Source organism: Physella acuta, unplaced genomic scaffold, assembly GCF_028476545.2.
Source record: "Physella acuta isolate Inbredline_101_S28 unplaced genomic scaffold, ASM2847654v3 ptg000381l, whole genome shotgun sequence".
NCBI lineage: Eukaryota > Metazoa > Mollusca > Gastropoda > Physidae > Physella > Physella acuta.
Genome location: NW_026731900.1, coordinates 391700 through 399453, shown reverse-complemented (window position 1 = coordinate 399453; position 7754 = coordinate 391700).

Genomic DNA, 7754 nt, shown 5'->3' with positions numbered 1-7754 from the left:
TATATATATATATATATATATATATATATATATATATATATATATATATATATATATATATATATATATATATAAATACATACATATATATTCATATACATATACATATGTGTGTGTATGTGTGTGTGTGTGTATGAATAAATGTATAGAAATATCCAATACTCGATCATATATACCTCTGTTGTCATTATTTTGTCTAATTTGTTTTTATGATTCGATTTATTACAGAAGTGTTATATAAATTTTGCTTCCCCCCTTCCTCTCCCCCTTCCCCTTGCCCCACCCCTCGAGACAGGAGAGTCTCATGGTACCTAATGTAAACATTGAACACTAGCTTTTGAAACGTCAGACCCAATCAAGATCAGACGCTATGATAAGCTTTCTCTAAATTAGTACGGACTGCCCATAAATGACGTCACAATAATTAAACCGATCCCTAACAACCAGACCATCACAAAAAGGTAAAATTTGACATTTTTTTAAAAACAAAAAACAGAATATTTAACATCTAGGCTTTCAACATAATACATTCCGACTCGTTTTACGCAATTACTGTTTTTTATGCAGCGATCTTTTTAATGAAATTACTAGATGCTGAGCTTGTTAACTTCTACCTCTTTTAAAGCAATTACTACGAGCAGACTTACTTCTTATGTGAAACTACTTTTTAAAGCAATTACTAAGAGTAAACTTACTTCTAATGTGAAACTACTTTTTAAAGCGATAACTACCAGTAAACTTAGTCTATTGTGAAACTACTTTTTGTACAAAACTACACATTGGTAAATTTTGGATGACTTTTCTCGATTACTTGTAAGGCTGGAGTCACTTATGTTTGAGCATTTATTAATTTATTACAGCTTGTGCTAAAGTCTCCCTAAAGTTTAAGATCTGCTCTTATCGCATTCTCCTCGCCTAGCTCTGAGTTATAACAGACACAACCGGATCCTATGCTACGTCAGTTGTGTATGTCCTTACCCCTCCAGTTGTGTATGTCCTTCCTCTCCAGTTGTGTATGTCCTTAACCCTCCAGTTGTGTATGTCCTTCCCCTCCAGTTGTGTATGTCCTTCCCCTCCAGTTGTGTATGTCCTTGTCCCCCCCCTCCAGTTGTGTATGTCCTCCCCCCTCCAGTTGTGTATGTCCTTGTCCCCCCCTCCAGTTGTGTATGTCCTTACCCTACACTTTCCTTGTCCAGGCTGTTATATCCACCTCCTATCCCCCTGCACATACCGCCTCATCCAATTCGATTATATGGACTAATCAATAAATAATCAAGAAACAAATCTGTGTCATCTTACTGTGTCTCCCCGTCCCAGGTTCAAGGCCGTCCCTCCCAAATATTCTGCGGCCGACCGACTCATCTAAAATTGTATCTGTCTCGAGGCTAGATTTTAAGTTTGAGACCATCGAATTTTGACTAGTTCATCTCAAACTATCGGAAAAATAACAGATCAATATTTTAGGAGTTCTCATTTTAAATCAACATATTGTGGTGTTAGAAGACACATATTATGGATTTAGAGGCCATATATCATGGTGTAAGGAGCCATTTATTGTCGTGTTATGAGCCACATGTTGTGGTGTTAGGTGTTGGTATGGTTGCGAGCCACATACTGGGGTTGGGGGGGGGGGCGTGACTCGTCATGGGGTTTTGGGTAGGTTGTGAGCCACCCACTAAAGAGAGGGGAGTCAGAGAGGGGAGTCAGAGAGGGGAGTCAGAGTGGGGAGTCAGAGTGGGGAGTCTTGGACGGGAGTATATTCACATACGGTAATTAGAAAATTCAGGTAGCTAGAACAGTATTCCATCCACACACCGATAAGATACTAACATAATAATTAACTACACCTAAAACTTTGGAAGTTAATCAAAAACTAAACTACAACTTAAAATGTGGAAGCTAGCAAAAACTAAACTGCACCTACAAATTTGGAAGTTAACAAAAACTAAACTGCACCTAAAAATTTGGAAGTAAACAAAAACTAAACTACGTTAAGTGCTGTGAGAGTCAAGTAAAAACAAACCTGAACGAAAGTCAGAACCGTGAGAAATTGAAATTAAAAACTTGACCAATAAAAACTTGACCAATAAAAACTTGACCAATAAAACTTGACCAATAAAAACGTGACCAATAAAAACTTGACCAATAAAAACTTGACCAATAAAAACTTGACCAATAAAAACTAGATCAATAAAAACTTGACCAATAAAAACTAGACCAATAAAAACTTGACCAATAAAAACTTGACCAGTAAAACAATGACCAATAAAAACTTGACCAATAAAAACTTGACCAATAAAAACTTGACCAATAAAAACTTGACCAATAAAAACTTGACCAATAAAAACATGACCAATAAAAACTTGACCAATAAAAACTTGACCAATAAAAACTTGACCAATAAAAACTTGACCAATAAAAACTTGACGAATAAAACTTGACGAATAAAAACTTGACCAATAAAAACTTGACCAATAAAAACTTGACCAGTAAAACAATGACCAATAAAAACTTGACCAATAAAAACTAGATCAATAAAAACTTGACCAATAAAAACTAGACCAATAAAAACTTGACCAATAAAAACTTGACCAGTAAAACAATGACCAATAAAAACTTGACCAATAAAAACTTGACCAATTAAAACTTGACCAATAAAAACTTGACAAAAAAAAACTTGACCAATAAAAACTTGACCAATAAAAACTTGACCAGTAAAACAATGACCAATAAAAACTTGACCAATAAAAACTTGACCAATAAAAACTTGACCAATAAAAACTTGACCAATAAAAACTTGACCAATAAAAACTTGACCAATAAAAACTTGACCAATAAAAACTTGACCAATAAAAACTTGACCAATAAAAACTTGACGAATAAAACTTGACCAATAAAAACTTGACCAATAAAAACTTGACCAATAAAAACTTGACCAATAAAAACTTGACCAATAAAAACTTGACCAATAAAAACTTGACCAATAAAAACTTGACCAATAAAAACTTCACCAATAAAAACTTGACCAATAAAAACTTGACGAATAAAACTTGACCAATAAAAACTTGACCAATAAAAACTTGACCAATAAAAACTTGACCAATAAAAACTTGACCAATAAAAACTTGACCAATAAAAACTTGACCAATAAAAACTTGACCAATAAAAACTAGATCAATAAAAACTTGACCAATAAAAACTAGACCAATAAAAACTTGACCAATAAAAACTTGACCAGTAAAACAATGACCAATAAAAACTTGACCAATAAAAACTTGACCAATAAAAACTTGACCAATAAAAACTTGACCAATAAAAACTTGACCAATAAAAACTTGACCAATAAAAACTTGACCAATAAAAACTTGACCAATAAAAACTTGACCAATAAAAACTTGACCAATAAAAACTTGACGAATAAAACTTGACCAATAAAAACTTGACCAATAAAAACTTGACCAATAAAAACTTGACCAATAAAAACTTGACCAGTAAAACAATGACCAATAAAAACTTGACCAATAAAAACTTGACCAATAAAAACTTGACCAATAAAAACTTGACCAATAAAAACTAGATCAATAAAAACTTGACCAATAAAAACTAGACCAATAAAAACTTGACCAATAAAATTTTGACCAGTAAAACAATGACCAATAAAAACTTGACCAATAAAAATTTGACCAATAAAAACTTGACCAATTAAAACTTGACCAATAAAAACTTGACCAATAAAAACTTGACCAATAAAAACTTGACCAATAAAAACTTCACCAATAAAAACTTGACCAATAAAAACTTGACGAATAAAACTTGACCAATAAAAACTTGACCAATAAAAACTTGACCAATAAAAACTTGACCAATAAAAACTTGACCAATAAAAACTTGACCAATAAAAACTTGACCAATAAAAACTTGACCAATAAAAACTTGACCAATAAAAACTTGACCAATAAAAACTTGACCAATAAAAACTTGACCAATACAAACTTGACCAATAAAAACTTGACCAATAAAAACTTGACCAATAAAAACTTGACCAATAAAAACTTGACCAATAAAAACTTGACCAATAAAAACTTGACCAATAAAAACAACTGGAAAACGTGCTGACCTTGATGCCCTGATCAGGTTCGCGTTCATCACAAAGCAATTATAACCTGACAATGACGTCACTGATTGTAGATTAATTAGAAGCAGGACAGCGTCAAGTGACAAGGAACAGGATTGATTTAGTTTTAAACCTCATCAGCTACATTCCCAAATCTTTCATTACTAGAAACTTTTTTTTAACAAGTAATGTGTGCTACTTTCTCTACGGGCTGATTTTTTTTAAACAGTTGTCGTGTCCCGCTCTTAAAAGATACCATTTTAGTAATGTACCAACTATTAAAAAATGTTTTAGTAATGTACCAACTATTAAAAGATGTTTTAGTAATGTACCAACTATTAAAAGATGTTTTAGTAATGTACCAACTATTAAAAGATGTTTTAGTAATGTACCAACTATTAAAAGATGTTTTAGTAATGTACCAACTATTTAAAAATGTTTTAGTAATGTACCAACTATCCAAAGAAGATGTGTAAATAATGTGCAAACGATCCAAAGATGATGTTTTAGTGAAGTACCAATCTCTGCTGAGATAATAATTTAGTGAGCGACCAAAATCTCCACACGATGAACTTGTTTTATAAAACAGATACTACCCGATGCAATCCGAACCATCTCAATAATGACAAACTGTTGACATGACCAGATAACTAATGACAACTGTTGACATGACCATCTCACTTATGACAAACTGTTGACATGACCATCTCACTAATGACAAACTGTTGACATGACCAGATAACTAATGACAAACTGTTGACATGACCAGATTACTAATGACAAACTGTTGACATGACCAGATAACTAATGACAAACTGTTGACATGACCATCTCACTAATGACAAACTGTTGACATGACCAGATTACTAATGACAAACTGTTGACATGACCAGATAACTAATGACAAACTGTTGACATGACCATCTCACTAATGACAAACTGTTGACATGACCAGATAACTAATGACAAACTGTTGACATGACCATCTCACTAATGACAAACTGTTGACATGACCAGATAACTAATGACAAACTGTTGACATGACCATCTCACTAATGACAAACTGTTGACATGACCAGATAACTAATGACAAACTGTTGACATGACCAGATTACTAATGACAAACTGTTGACATGACCAGATAACTAATGACAAACTGTTGACATGACCATCTCACTAATGACAAACTGTTGACATGACCAGATTACTAATGACAAACTGTTGACATGACCAGATAACTAATGACAAACTGTTGACATGACCATCTCACTAATGACAAACTGTTGACATGACCAGATAACTAATGACAAACTGTTGACATGACCATCTCACTAATGACAAACTGTTGACATGACCAGATAACTAATGACAAACTGTTGACATGACCAGATAACTAACCATTGGTTGGTGCGTAGACCTACGTCACTCCAGCTCTACTTCAAGTTCACTCAACCTTGTGGATCAAGTGGATCTGGATATGATGGTTCAAATAAAGGGGAATAAAGGATGCAGTGCCACCCAACCTTGTGGATCAAGTGGATCTGGATATGATGGTTCAAATAAAGGAGAATAAAGGATGCAGTGCCACCCAACCTTGTGGATCAAGTGGATCTGGATATGATGGTTCAAATAAAGGGGAATAAAGGATGCAGTGCCACCCAACCTTGAGGATAAAATGGATCTGGATATGATGGTTCAAATAAAGGGGAATAAAGGATGCAATGGCCCCTTTCACAAAAACAACTATCTCATGGGGTAATGACCTGATTACATGATGCCAAGCCAATGGCGATACAGGGAGTAATGACCTAATTACATAATACCCAGCCCCCGGCGGATGTTCGAATGGGCGGGGCGGGGTCTAGGAAAACACTGCTACCCTAAAAGAGGGGTTCCAGAAAAAAGGATCGGGCTAGTTAAAGGGGAATTAATTGCCTGGACAACCGGCCTCCACAAGTACACACTTTCTCAGTCACGAACCGCGGGTTTTCAGGTCAGTAAATACGTGGGGGGGGGGGGGGGGGGCTCGTTTTAGGGGCTTCAATCTCAATATGGGGGGTTCGTTTTAGGGGCTACACTCTCAATGTGTGTGGTGGGGGGGGGTCGTTTTAGGGGCTACACTCTCAATGTGTGTGGTGGGGGGGGGGGGGGCTCGTTTTAGGGGCTACACTCTCAATGTGGGTGGTAGGGGGGGGGGGCTCGTTTTAGGGGCTTCACTCTCAATGTGGGTGCGTCTGTTGGGGTTGGCTCGCATAGATAAATGTTGTGTTTATCTCAGATAGTGTTGGCAGATACTGTGAGGGATGGCAGATATTGTTAGAGATACATAGATAACAACAATAAACCAATGGCATATATCAGCCTACCCCTCATAACCCAGCTGTGATATTTGTGTTATAAAATCGCCATTACTTTCCAAAATAGGGAATGAACTCAGCCAAAACTATGTATATTCATCAAGAGATAGTTCATCAATTACACCTGTATACCGTCAGTCAGCCAGTTGTATAAGTTGATGTGAAGTTTCTTTCTATAATATTCAACATCACATCGAAAATATTTGCTTAAAGCGATTTAAAAAATTCCCTTTTGATACTGTTGATGAGAGACAACATTAATGATTCTATATACTGAGCAGAATGGACAACAATGGCTGCCTTGGCTTATTATGGTTGTAATTATCCGCTTGTAGTTGGCTGCATTTAACCAAAATGGACACAACGACTAAATAAGACAAACGGGGATTCCCATTTGGCCTAAACTTGTAATATTGTTTGGCCGGAAAATCCGATTTGGCCAGAAAATTACTGGGACTAATTTAGCTCTTCTTGACTGCTTGCATTGTGGGAGACCACGTGACTCGCCTCGCGCGGAGCTAATTTTGGCCAGTGAGACCAAAGGTGGTTCAAATAGGCATTTGTACGATAATTGGCTCATCTATGAGAGCGGGCCATTTTTGTTTTATTTTCCCTAACGGAAAGATAAATTATAATCGGTTAATGTATAAGTGTTTTTATGCCATCACGCCAAATGCAATTGTCGGCATGAATTTGAGAATGATTCACTCGGGCACATCCGGGCAAGTGGCTCGACGGTTAGACCGGAGCATAGAGTAAATCATACAAGCACCTCGGCTGGGGCCTTTCAATGTGATCAAACGATGGCTCTCATCAGTAAGTAAACAAGGAGGGGGGGGGGGGATGACGTTACGTAGGTTAGGAAGAGGGGGTCGGGCTGTTTTTCTTTGGAATTTTAAAAATCCTGTGCATTATTGCTAGAATTACATTTATGGCTTTGTTGGAAAGAGGGGGGGGGGGGGGGGGGGAATCGTGCTTTTTATTACAACTGGTGGGGATGGTATATGGCGTGAGGTTATGCATGAACTAACACGAAGCATGAGGTTATGCATGAACTAACACGAAGCATGAGGTTATGCTTGAACTAACACGAAGCATGAGGTTATGCATGAACTAACACGAAGCATGAGGTTATGCATGAACTAACACGAAGCATGGGGTTATGCATGAACTAACACGAAGCATGGGGTTATGCATGAACTAACACGAAGCATGAGGTTATGCATGAACTAACACGAAGCATGGGGTTATGCATGAACTAACACGAAGCATGAGGTTATGCA